Source organism: Ambystoma mexicanum, chromosome 8, assembly GCF_040938575.1.
Source record: "Ambystoma mexicanum isolate Mex_15411 chromosome 8, UKY_AmexF1_1, whole genome shotgun sequence".
NCBI lineage: Eukaryota > Metazoa > Chordata > Amphibia > Caudata > Ambystomatidae > Ambystoma > Ambystoma mexicanum.
In genome coordinates, this window is record NC_090929.1 from 1,255,501,823 (window position 1) to 1,255,516,132 (window position 14,310).

Sequence of the window (14,310 nt, forward strand, 5' to 3'; positions counted from 1 at the left end):
CTGCCCACCCAGCTGCTTGCTCCCAATGCCTCCCAAAGAAGTCTACATCTCTAGCGACGACCTCTACTAGTGGGACAGCCCCACCTCCCCCGTACCTGATTGTTGGTCTTGGAGGACAACCCTCGTCTGCCCAACACCTTGACGCCCTGAACCAGGACCCTTCTTGCCCAGCTGCTGGCACAACTCCACTAAAAGGGGTGTCCGCTTTCTCCTACTTCCTGGGGTGCCCCAGCCCGCTCAATGACCCCTTCTCTTCCCGCCCAGCATCACTACCGAGAGTCGGTGGCTTGACCCCGATATTCGGGGGGCAACAGGTGCTTCCCTCCCACCTGGGTGTAGCCTGACCAGTGGCCATCTGCAACCGTACGGTCCAAGACAACACTGGGGAGATCCATCCAGCTCCTAACAACTCGGGGAGCTACCGGAAGCAACTCCAAGGGTGCCCACTTAACGGACCTTGCAAATCGGGAGCAAGCAACACCACCCGCCCCCCACAACCCCAATTACCCGGGATCCACCATGGCCAAGCAGTCGAAAGCCAATAAGAATTTGGACATCACCACTATGCTACTTGTGGCCGACAACGGCAAAAAACAAGAACCCCTTCCCCCTCAAATCAACCCCACAGAATCCGCCAGACGACAAAGGATCCCTTGCAACATCCAAGCCTTAATGACAGATATCAAATCGGAGTTCAGGTCGTGCATGACCGAACTCGCCACAAAACTTGACCACAACAACCAAAGGGTATCAGAAGTGGAACAACGCATGGGGGATGTCGAAGACCGCTCCCAGGACCATACTGTGGCTTTCGGAGAGATACAAGGTTCGATCCAGTCCTTACAAGATAGATGTGAGATCCTCAAGTTCAAACAGGAGGACCTTGAGAAAAGGGCTCTGCGTAACAACCTCCAGATTCGGGACATCCCATCCTCTGTCTCTGATAGACCTCCCAGAGTATGTTGGGAATTTTTTCCAGGCCCTTCTCACTCATTTAGACAAACCCCAGCCGCTGCTAGATCAAACCCACAGGCTGCACCCTCAACGAGGAGTGGAATCAGACTCAAACCCCTCACACCCCAGACCTCCTCGCCCTCGATGTAATTACGACAGTGCACTTCTTCACAACGAAGGAAGCCATCTCGGCTATAAGCCGCTCCCGGGATGAGCTATCCTTTCAAGGGGGTACCCTCCAAATCTACCAAGACCTTTCACTTCTCACTTTGCAAAAAAGGAAATCCCTCCGCCGCTAACTCTCTTCCTTCAGAACCACCAAATTCGCTACAGATGGCTGTTCCCAACGGCACTCAAGTTCACTTACAATGGTTCCCTTTGAAGAATTAGCCATCTGGAAGACGCGGAGAAGATCTACACTCAGACTCCCCCAAAGGCTCCCCAACCCTCTCTGCATCCGATAACGAAGGCGGAACCCCTGCTTCTCCACTGAAACCCAAGGGGGCCCCTTGGTCTAGGGTCCCGAGGTATGGAAGGAGAAAATAACGGCCCGCATGCCACCTTTTGGAACGTGCCTCTCCTTCTTTACCCCTGAACTCTTCAACCCACCCAGTGAAAATGCTGACACTTCTTTTTCTAGATACAAACCCTTCGGCGGGGCCGCCACGGCTCATGCCCATTTCCAAGGTACAGATCATCCATGAGTCCTTGGAATGGTTCTTTTTTCCAGTTACCTGTCCTGGCCACGTTGGCAGGGAGCATGGCGCTGGCCAAGTTGGCCAAGGGCGCGGGTGCTTCTCCTGAAACCCCAGTCTCCCCCACCACCCCCGTTGATCAATTTTCTGTTCTCCCGTTGGAGTCCTAGTTCAAAGGTTCAGAGACAGAGCGATCCCCAGCTATGGCTCTTCTATATTGACAGTTGATCCTGGCCTGTCCCGACCCCCCCTCCTCCCCACCAAACTAGACCCAGTGACGCTGAGGCCGTCCCGACTGCCAAACATTACAATTTATCTCTCTTAATGTTAAGTGCTTAAACTCTCCCGCCAAACGCAAATCGGTTATTCAACGACTCCTGGATGAAGACTTCGGGGAGTGGCTTTGCTGCAAGATACCCATCTGCTCAGGGGGACTTTGGGCACCTCAGGTCCAGAGACTTTCTGCTCCAGTTTTTAGCTTCAAACGGCACTAAGAAGGGGGGACAGCGATTCTTTTCAGAAAGGGCCTGACCCCGCAAATCTTAAATTCCGAACTATGTTCCGAAGGCCGCTATATCGCCATTAAATGCCTCTTACTAGGCCAACTGTACACTCTTGTTTCCGCATACGCTCCCAATGTGGGTCAAACCGCCTTCTATGACTCCCTGGGCTCAACCCTCTCCTCTTTCTCGGAAGGCTTAAAGGTGATCAGAGGCGACTTTAATGGAACTCCAGATCCCACGAAGGACTAATCGCATCCTCCCTCCCCTAAAGATTTCAACACAGCACTGGCCCTCCTGCGCCTTTTTAGAACTCTAGAGGTAGTGTACTCATGGAGGGTGCTTCACCCCACAGAGAGGGATTGTTAGTTTTACTCCTATGTCCATAGTACCTTCTCAAGAATTGACCTCCTGACATCACCACAAGTACTGTCTTACGTCTTGATTGGATCGAGAACCCTATCTGACCACGCCCCAGTAACCCTGGAACTCCAGGTCCTCCATCCTGCTCCCCCAGCCGCCTTGTCGCTGGGCTTTATTTGACCCGAACCTCAACTACATGTCCTTGAGAGATTCAATCGCCACCACTATCCGAAATTTCTTCAGAGAAAACCGGAATGAAGATACTTCCCCAGCGAACACCTGGGATGCCATGAAGGCAGTGATCCGGGGAAACCGATTGCCCCACGAGCGGCATACCACAGGTCCAGGCGACAAACACGTCAGTCCCTTGAAGAGCTTCAGGAAGCCGAAAGAACACATAAGCTAAAAGGCTGGTCCCCGAAAACACAACGGGCTATCCGTATAGCCCGCAACAAAATTGAGGCTCACTATGCTGAACATACAGCTCCTCTCCTGGCCAAAACTAAACAGCACTACTATGCTAAAAATAATGAAGCGAATAAACTTCGAGTGAGCAAACTAGCCAAAATGAAGCAGAACACAATCATCAGGCTACGAGACCGCCAAGGCACTGTTCAATGCGCAGAGCGGAAGAAGCAGCAACTAGCAGCAGATCATTTGGCTCAGGTGATGACAGCACCTCCCAGAGACTGAAGTGATCAAGAAAAATACCTACAGATACCTACCCTGCCTAGGAGCTGCAGATCGGGAAGCCCTGGATGCGCCCATCACGAGTGAAGAAATTGAAACTGCCATTAAGTCCCTCAAATCGCGAGCCCCGGGGCCCGACGGGTTCTCCACCAGATTTTACAACATTTTCCGGCCACAGCTACTGGCCCTCTTTAACTCTTTTAGGGACTCGGGCACTGTCACCCCATACATGGCGGAATCCATCACGATACTTCTACCCAAACCGGGTAAAGACCCCAAAGACACATCCTCATATAGGCCCATTGCCCTGCTAAATATTGATGGCAACATCTATTCCAAAATCCTGGCCAACCGCCTCTCGCCCATTCTACCCAGCATAATCCACCCAGATCAATCAGGCTTCATTAGCAATAGATCTATGGGAGAGAATATCCGCAGAGCCCTAAATCTCACTGTTTGCAACTCTCAGAAATTAGTGCTGGTTGCCCTGGACGCCACCAAGACATTTGATAGGGTAGACTGGGCCTTTATGTGTCAAACTCCTGAAGCCTTCCGGATCGGGCCCATGTTCCAGAAGATGATCATGGCTAACTATCAAGCTCCGAAAACTCTCCTCAGTCAATGGCGCTCTTTCCACTCTGTTAGGGAGAATTCTCTGTTTAGGCTGAATTTCCTAACCTAGTGAGTCCCCCAGCAGCTTTGCTGGATTTTTGGGGTTTATTTTCTTCTCCTGCCAAGAGTGGGACTCTTTTTACCCTCACTCTTGGACATGATTTGAGTGTATTCCTGTGACTTGTAATGTGCTTATGGGCTTTGGGGTATTTTTCCCCATAGGCTATCATTGGTTTTTGTATGTGTGTTACACAGCACCCTCAGTGCAGTAACACAGGGGTGTCATAGTGACCCCCAAACATAGACTCCATACCCTGGAACTGACTAGTGTCTCCCTGGGCATGTAAAGTCACCATTGACTTTACTATTCTTAAATTGTGAACAGAACCAGTACAAACCATTATACTGTGAAGGTACTGGTAGGGGCAATTAGATTGCCCCTGGGTCTGTTTGTCGAGGGGGTACTGTCCCGTCCCCCCATGCCGAGTTTCTGGCTGGTGGCAGTGGAAACCACGGAAATATTCCACCGGAATATTTCCCAATGGGATTTCCCATTGATTTTAATGCACCACTTTTTGGTGCAATGTTAAAGATACCGCCGGTTTATTCATTTAATATTAATTCACCGGTTGGGATTTTTTCCCAGAACTCGCCGCCAAAATGGCGTCTGGGTTCACTTCAGTAACCCTGAACCCGAGTCGTGCCTTTGTTCCACTTTTGGCGGGCTTCTGCACAGAAGCCCTCCAAAGTGGTGCCACTGTGTCTGGGTCTACAGGATGTGTGGGAGGGGGATTTAGGCACCCTGGACTGAGTTGCCTTGGCAACTCAAGTCGCACTCTTGTGTGATTGGCCCAGTGGTGAGCCCCCCAGCTCACCACTTAGCATGTTTGAGTGACAGCTAGGACTGGTCAATGGGGGTTTGCTGCATAAAAGCAGGGCTCTGGGGACTGGAACTTCAGAAGTCGCCACAGGACCTAAGAAGCCGAAGAGGGAGAAGCTGAGCCGACCTGCCACGACGACACCACCGGTGGAGCCCTGCGGAACCGTCTCACCACTTCCCAACGACAGAGGAGATCTCCAGTCCGGAGAGTCTTCTTCCCTTGACTGGTGGGTACAATGAGTTTTTGCCTTCTTTTCGCCTCCCTGGAGCATCTTGTGGCCGCCTTGCCTGTGCCAAGCACCCCGGCAACCGGAATACCACTTTTTACCTCTACCGCGAAAGAGGGGTAACATCCTTTTAACCGGAAAAACTCCACGGCTGGTTTCTTCCCTGGTAGTGCAACGACCTTCAGCCTTCCTCGCTCTTCCTCTGGACGACGCCGCGACTTGCACCCACTACCAGGAACAACTGCCACCGCTGGAGGATCCTTTCCATTTTGAAGGTACTGTGTTCTGCCCGGCTTCCCTTGCCACCGATTGTACGGGGTAGATTTAGCCCTCGGCTCTCGAACCTGGGTTAGCCTGGGACACCCTAACTAAACTTTTCTAAGCTTAACAGAACTTTTCTACTCACCTGTAGAGATCTTTTGAGACTTCGTGACATTGTGTGATCTTGGGCATATTTGGCCTGGCTCTCGCTAAAGTGGGCCTGGCACTGAACTTCCTTGCTCCTTAATAGACTGCCTTCTCTAATACTTACTGTGGTTCCCTGAAAAGTGTTTTGCTGTATTGCTTTCTTAATTCTGCCTTTTCCCTCCCTTTTTAAAGAATTTGTTGGAGTGCCATCTAACGTTAAGCGCTCACCTCTGTCTGGAAATAAGTGGTGTTAGCTAAGACTTGTCCAACAAATAACTAGGGATGTACATATAGTAATTAGGACTGTGTTTTTGAATTTACTTACCTTTTTCTGTGCTAGTGTAATTTTACAAGTGTTTTAAATAAATAGTCATATACTTTTACACAAGCTCTGGTCATTGTTTGCTTGTGCTACTGTGCCTCTGTACCTATTTTGTATGCTCTGTATACTGCCTAACTCTTCTTGAGGGAAGTCTGACTGCTCAGCCACAGCTATCAAGTGAATCTGGGTGGTACAGACTGCTACCAAGTGGGTTTACTGCCAAACACCTGTAGTCTTAAATCTTTTGCAGTGGTCCCAGAGGGAACTGCACAGGTTTCTGCCTAACACACTCCGATCCCACTAACCTGTGGGACCAGACAGGGGTGCCCGCTGTCACCATTGCTCTTTGCCTTAGCAATGGAACCTTTTGCCCAGAGAATCAGAGCCAATCCCAATATCAAAGGCCCTCGGATTGGCCCCGCCCAACATAAAATAGCCCTCTACGCAGACTATGTCCTGCTATCCCTTTCGGAGACCACCTCCTCCCTACGTCATGCCCTTGCTGAAATAGAGAACTACGTGAAGGTCACAGGCTTCTCCATTAATTTTAACAAATCCGTGGTTTTGGGTGTCGGCCTGTCACCTGGTGACCGAGACGCCTTGGCTCTATGTCCCGTCCAATGGAAGAAGTCGATTCCCTATCTGGGGGTCCACATTCCGACGGCCCCAAGACCGTATACCAGGCAAATTTTCCCCCACTTTTGCGTGAACTGGAAAGCGACTTGAAGAGATGGGCATCGCAAGAAATCTACCTGATGGGGCGCATCACAGCGACCAAGATGAATCGCCTCCCCAGATGTGTGTACGCATGCTCCGCCTTACCCGTAACAATTCCACCAGCTACCCTTCAGGGGCTCCAAAAGAAAATGTTTCCCTTTATTTGGAAAGGCAAAAAAGCCAGAATCCCCCCTGAAAATGATGCTGGGTTATGCTAGGCTGGGAGGATTGTGAGTCCCCGACCTACAGAACTACCAAATAGCGGCTCAGTTAGCACCTACCCATGCATGGCGGCTGACTTCGGGGCGTCCAAGATGGGTGGAGATAGAACAATCGCGGCTGCCCCTTCCCCTGCGCTTTCTCTCGCACATACTACCTCAACTTCAGCAGAGCTGGAGCCAGTTGCTATGGTCTAGGAAACACGCTCTGAGCACACTCTGAGCACATGAGACTGGGCATGGCGACGAAAAAAGATACCATGGGGTGGAGGCCCTTTTTCCCCAGTCTTCATGAACCGCCTCTTTCTCTCCCAGAACTAACCCCCACAACTTTAGGAATTGGATCTGGAGAGGCCTGCGATCATTGGGCCAACTTTTCGTAGAAGGTCGCCCCCGAACGTTTGAACAATGCAAGGAAACTTTTCAGCTTCAGGAATCCGACAGATTCTCTTATATTCAGCTTTGTCACTGGTGCACCCACCCCCAAATCCTGCAAGCTGCAACATGCATCACTCCCGGCCCGGGGAAGGATCTCAGCTCTGTACAAACACTTCCTAGGTGACTTCCTTACCTCCAAAACCCACGCGATGGTTCAGTGGGAGGCAGACGTGGGGCACGCATTAACGGACCAAAACTGGGTCGACATATGGCCACGAACCCACTCATCCTCCTGCATTACATATAGAGAATGTGCGTACAAGCTCTTGCTTCGGTGGTACTACCGTCCCCTGCGGTTCCATCATATGAACCAAGCTTGGAGCCCCGCCTGCTGGAGACTATGCGGACAAACGGGCTCCTTCTTTCACACGTGGTGGTCATGCCCGAAGGTTCAATTGTTCTGGACACACTGCCTAACCATGATTGCAGACATCACTAGGGTGGTGATCCCACTTGAACCCAAACCTATTCTCCTGGGCTCCCCGGTCCCAGGGTGCTACCCCAGATCGGGAGGAAAAGCCAAACTACTGACCCAGTGCCTACTGGCAGCGCAAAATATAGTGGCCTACACATGGAAATCCACTGAAGGACCTCTTATGACGTTGTGGTGGGGAAAAATGTGGGACATTGTGATTGCGGAAAAGATAACTGCGACCAGAGCCTGACGCCTGCACCGATTCCAAGATGCCTGGGCCCCATTCCTAGACTACGATAGAAAATTCCCGGCCTTAACCTATAAGACCACGATCACCAAGAGATTCCAGGAGTGAGAGGAAGCCTCCCGGGCAGAAGAAGAAACCAACCCAGGAATGGAAGCGTCAGGCTCCTGAGACCTTACCTAAGGGGGGAGGACCGGAGGGATGGAGAGGGAGGGGGGAGATGGGAGGATTTAAGAATATGCATGCCAAGGTATAATGCCATCTAATCTGTAATCGCTCTGCTCTGTTTAAAAAATAAACACTGTTTAAAAAATAAAAAACAATTTCTATCAGGCCCTCTATGCAACGGATAATCCCGATGGTCAGGAGCAAGAAAGATACCTAAACTCTATCACTATACCCTGAATTCCGGAAGCAGACAGACAATCCCTAGATAGACACATCAGCTTAGCAGCAGTAAAGAATGCCATCCTAGTGCTGCCCCTGAAAAAGGTGCCGGGCCCAGATGGGTTCATAGCAATTTTTAATAGAAAGTATATAGATATCCTGACCCCAATCTTGACTATGTTCTTCAACTCGTTTAAAGAGGTGGGGAATATCACACCATCAATGAATGAAGCTAAGGTACTGGTCTTCCACAAACCGGGAAAGGATCCATCCCTACTGGGATCATGTCGGCCGATTGCATTAATCAACCTAGATGCAAAACTGTTTATGGAAATACTGGCGAACAGACTAGCAGCTCACCTCCCCAACTTGATAGGCCAGGATCATCTGGCTTTATCCAGTGAAGACAGACCCACGATAATACGAGACGTATTATACATCTAGTACAGAAGATGAGGATTACGCAGACCCCGGCAATATTGCTATCATTAGACGCTGAAAAGGCGTTTGACCGAGTAGAATGGTCACTCCTCTTCCGCAGATGGGGGACAAGTTTATCAAAATGATTCAAGCAAACTATAAAACCCCCTCAGTCAGAATAGCCATAAACAGATAAGTCACAGGCAGAGTGAAGGTAACCAGAGGAACAAAGCAAGTCTGTCCTCTGTCCCTGCTCCTATATGCCATCTGCTAGGAACTCCTACTAATCAGATTCCGGGACACAGACACCGTGAAAGGGATAGAAATGGCAGGGAAGTCACATAAAGTAGCGGCATACAAAAAGCCCAGTCAAAGGCAACCATGACATTCATATGGAAAAAAATCAACCAGAGAGTTGCAAGAACGGTCCTGGCAGCTCCTAAACTCAAGGGAGTCCTCGCCCTACCGCACTTCCACAAGTACTACGAAGCGGCGCACCTGTGGGTATTAAAGGAATGGGTCACGGGGAACCCACACAAAATATGGGCCTCAGAAGACAGGGCTGTGGCCGGTGCCCCATTATCGGAGGTATCATGGAAAGGGAAAAAACATAGACACCCAAACCTACAAATTAGTGAAGTGGTGAAGGCAACTCTCGACATATGGGATGAATCGACTAAGAGAGGCATAATTACGGAAGAACAGGCTCTGTTTAAACCCATGTTTGGAAACCCAGACTTTCTTCCGGGAACGGAGAGGGGGCATACAGGAAATGGGAGATAGCAGGATGTACAAAAATAGGGGATATTTTTCACGATCAGAACATTAGATCATTGGAGGACTGTAAATCGCTACTGGGCCTGACAGGCAAAGATAGATTCAAATATGAGCAACTACGACACTGGTTAGCATCCCCGATCATTACGCAAGCAGCAACAAGAGATCTTACCCCCCTTTAAAACCTATATTATGACCCACACTGGATCAAAGAAAATAGTCCAAACGCTATACAAATTTATAAACTCGCAAAAAGAGCTACTCTAATGGAACTTTATGAAGAGGTGGGAAGCGACAATCGGGGGGATTAATACCCAGGGCTAAATGGGAGGCATTATGGAAGAACGTCCCTAAGCTGACGCAGGCAATCCAGATGAGAAATACATGGACAAAAATGGTTGTCCAATGGCACTATACCCCGGAGAGACTGAACGCAATGTACCCACAAATGTCAAAGCTATGCTGGAGAGGCTGTACGCGGGTAGGAAGTTGGAGGCATATTTGGTGGGAATGCCCGGGAATCCAAGGCTTCTGAAACTGGGTGAAAAGTCAGATGCAAGGGATGTTTAAGGATATAGGCCAAGTAGGAGAATAGGTCTGGCTGTGTGGGATGTAGGATCCAAGTTCGAAGGTCTTCATGAAATCGCAGGAGCTGAATTTCATGGGCCTATTGATAGCAGCATGGCTTGCGATAGCTCAGAAATGGAAACAGTCCCCACCAACAACATATGAATGGCTGCAGAATGTGTGGGCACTATGGAATGGATTACATATAAAATGCAGGGTAACCAAGAAAGCTTACATAAAGATTGGGGATCAGTACTCTATTTAGAATCAGACTATATGGTCCAGAGGTGCCCACACAAAATAAGAATATTGGACATATTTGCATCTTGAACCACTATCCGGGGATGAGATAGGAAAGTCGCTCTTCCGGTGGGTGAGGGGGTCTGGGGGGTGGACGTGGGGGGAAATGTTGATGTTTATACTGTTAAATACAAAAACCCCAAAAAACATGTTTAATAAAAAAAAAAGTGGTGCATAATTCAGACCACCATAAAGTTAACTTTTTATGAAGGGAAACTGTGGCACGGCCAAAGTCTGGCAAGAGGTGTCTGAACAAGGTACGTCGAGGCCAAGAGGCGATCCAGGGGACGCCAAGAAAGTGTAAAACCACCAAAAAAGCCAGGAGGCCGACAAAGTGAAACTAAGTGAATGTAAATCTGTGCATATGACCGGTACAGAAGAACCTGTGCAAGCTGATGAACCTAGGGATCCTGGTTGCGCGAACTGTAATGGGTAAACTGTGTTGTCTTACAACTGTGGCTGGACCAGTGAGCTCCAAATTGTGAAAACCAAAGACATTTTAAAATGCAACCAAGGAGAAGCGCTGTAAACAAACTGGTAATGCCATTCAGAATGACGGTCAGGTTGACCAAAGGTTGTGTTGTACTTTGATAAGCAAACACTAGTCGTTACATTATATTCTTGGGGAAAGGAAACCCTGAGACTTGAGGATCTGCAAGTTTGTTGCCTTGAGGAACAGAGCCTCAACACCTGTTTCTTTGAACTGTGTTGCTTGTAACTTGGGGAAGGGAACCCCAAAGATTGTGTGGAACTACATTGCCTTGAACTGGAAAAAGGAAATCTTGAGACTTTTGTGTAACACTGTTGAACTTGGGAAGGGGAGCTGAAGAAGAAGCTAGAGCTAGAAGAAGCTCAGAACTTTGTGTCGATCACTATTTCTTTGGTTGACATCCCTACACAAGGATAGGTTTTGGACACAGACAGACTTTTAAGTTGAACTCTTTAACACAGACTTTTCTTAGTTTTGTTCAGGCAGGGAAATACCACCTTATCATATGGCATATTAGGCCTTCTACCATCCTGCCATTTACTTTAATAAATCAGATTGTTTTCAACTTTGAATCCGTTGTCTGTGTCTTACTTTGATTCCTTCACACTTGTTGCTTCGCCAACCTTCGCCCCCGGGTGACTGTGGTCATGGATGCATCTTTATCTGGTTGGAAAGCTCACCTGTCGGACCTGACAGTGAGTGGACTGTAGTCTCCCATGGAGTCTCAGGAATACATCAACCTGCTGTAGCTGACGGCGATCAGGCTAGCACTGTTTGCCTTCTTCCCCTCCGTGAAACGCAAGACTCTGCTAATCCGGACATCTGCACAGTGACCATGCAGTACCTCAGTAAACCAGGCTGTGTGGGGTCCTTACCTCTACACAGAGAAGCAATGCGACTGTGGTTCTGGGCTCTGGAGAATGGTCTCCCTCATGGCAGCCCATCTTGCCCGAAGAGCGAATGTCTCAGCGGGTGCATTGAGGTGACAGTATTTGGCCTCCTATGAGTGGGAGCTCTGCCAGGGAGTTCTAGAGGAGATCTCCTTTTGGGGAACTCCTCAAGTGGACCGCTTTGCTTCCAGTGCAAGCTGTTCTGCTCCAGAGAATTTCTTCATCTAGGAATTCTGGGGGACGCATTGATGGTCAAGTGGCTTTCAGCCTCCTTTGAATTCCTGCTGAGCCATGTAATTCCGCTGGTTCTAAGGAGATTTGCTTCCAATGCCAACTGGAAGTGCAAGTTTTTCTGCTCTAGGGAATTTCTTCGTCTGTGAGCTCTGTGGGATGCATTGACGGTCAAGTAGACTTTTGACTTCCTTCGAGTTCCTGCTGATCCATGTCATTCCACTGGTTCTAAGGAGATGGCGCCTGTTCAGAACCACGTTTATCTGATCTCTCCGGACTGGCTTGGAGAACGTGGCATCCAGAGTTGCTGGACATGTCCATCTGTCCTCCCTTGTGCCTTCCGAAGCGAGTTGACTTGCTTTCTGAATCGCAGGGGGTTGGCTTCTCCACCCGAACCTCAGCAGCCTGTACCTTCTTCACGCTTGGCTACTAAGGCTGAGATACAGGGCTTTGGACTTGGATGACTTCCAGAAGTGGTCTCGGATTTTCATCTCTCTCAAAAGATCCTTGCTGTGTTTTTTCCTCTGCCTCATGCTTCTAAGGTAGAGAAGCGATTCCATTGGCCAGACCCAGTGCAGACCCTCAGTTACTACGTCTCTTAGATGAGAGAAGCTAGGAAAGATGAAAAGCTTTTAGTTGAGTACGTTGGTGCGCGTGCTGGCAGAGCTGTGACCAAACAGACCCTCTCAAGGTGGATCATTATCTGCATCCCAAAGATGCTATGATCTGTCTGGGAAGGTTGTGCCGAAGTGTCTCGGAGACCATTATACCAGAGGAGTGGCTGCAACCTCTGCCCTGCAGAGATGAGTCCCTGTCCTGGATGTCTGCAAGTGGTAACATTGCCTTTCTGCTTAGGTTTGCTAATGTGACAAATCCTGTGATGTCCCTTCTCCCTGGGGGGGGGGGGGGGAGAGACCCTTTCCATGAGGATAGGGAGGTGACTGCTAATGGATAGTCGTGGAGGTGGTACTCAGCAGGTGGATATCATGGAGAGGTTTTCCCCCTCTGGGATACAGGGAGAACATCCAGGGCCAACGTGGTATAGTGCACCCTCACCCACCTTTCTTCCCCCCTCATCTTTTCCTTCCTCTGGTTACCCAAATGCCCCCATGTACTTTTGCTATAATAATAGTACCACTAGTATTAGCACGAGTAAGACCAGGACTGAACTGTCACCTCAATATACTGAGACGAGGAAGCAAACCTGCACCAGGAAGAACCCACAAGACCATCACATTGGGCAATCTAGCTTTTGTGTTCTGTGCGACTTAAAAAGGGAAGAAGGCTGAACAACATTGTCAGTCCCTCCCTGGAGGCACCGCAAGCCAACTTACAGTACCGCTATTGGCAGGAGTGAAGACAGTGCCCCTACATGCTGTAAAGCTGACCGAAGACCAGAAGCTGAGCAGAATGGCACCGTGGAAGATGGTACAGTCGGTACGCGCCAGGCTGCCAGGGCGTTCTGGGGAGCCACATATGCACAGCACGCCAACAGGAAAGTAGCTAGAAACAATATCGGACGACGTGAAGAGGTCAGGAGCGAATGCTGAAGGTATGGGGCGGCCCAGGGACCTAGAGAGGGCAAAAGAAACCCAAGGGGTCTGGGCCCGAGAGAAAGAAACCCCATGGGGTCTCGGACCTGAGAAAGAAAGCGGGATCTGGGACCCAAGAGAAAGAAACCCCAATGGGTCTGGGACCCAAGAGAAAGAAACTCCAAGGGGTCTGGGACCCGAGAGAACGAAACCCCAAGGGGTCTGGGACCCAAGGGAACGAAACCCCAAGGGGTCTGGAACCCAAGGGAAAGAAACCCCAAGGGGTCTGGGACCCAAGGGAAAGAAACCCCAAGGGGTCTCGGACCCGAGAGAAAGAACCCCCATGGGGTGTGGGGCCAGAGAGAAAGAAACCCAAGGGGTCTAGGACCCGAAAGAAAGTGAAAACAGGGCTTTGGATCCCCCTAAGGGAGTACAGTATACCTGGCAGGAGAGTGTTATGACAAGGTCGTCCAACATCCCTTTTTATTTGTCGCAGTACCTGGTACCTCCAAATTCCAGGTCTACCCTGTGGAGTTACTGGAGAAGCTCTTTAGGGGTGTGAGCAAGGCCAGGGAATGGAAGACATTCACCCATCTTTGTTAAACATCCAAGAAAAGCCAGGGGACGGAATACATTACCCCCTGCAATCTGGAACTGTTAATAGAAGCCTGAGAGAGGCTGAGGGAAGGGAGACATTCCCCCGACTTGTGAACTGTACTCGTCTCGAAGAAGGGAGTCAGTCTTCTGGACTCAGAAGAGACTGATACAGTTTAGTTTGCTTATAATAAGGGATAGAAGTAGGATTTGGAACCAGGACTGTGGACTTTTTAGTTACACGTTCTGACAGCTCCTTAGGTTTTGTTGAAGCAGGGAAACCCCTCTTAGAGTAAGGGATAGTTGGGTTTCTTTTTTTTTTGGTCTTAATAAGTCTATTCCCAAAACATGCCACCTATGTGCAAGTCTCCTCCTTCCACACCCTTAAACTAAGCATTACTTTCAGGCCAGATCGCTGGCTTTGTGGGTGTTCCTCCAG

General features: G+C 49.5%; 1 protein-coding gene across 3 annotated transcripts in view; it reads left to right on the forward strand.

Moving 5' to 3' along the window:
- IDE (insulin degrading enzyme) overlaps window positions 1-14,310 on the forward strand; it is a 2,084,778-nt gene that overhangs the window by 1,717,826 nt on the left and 352,642 nt on the right. The window lies entirely within an intron of this gene.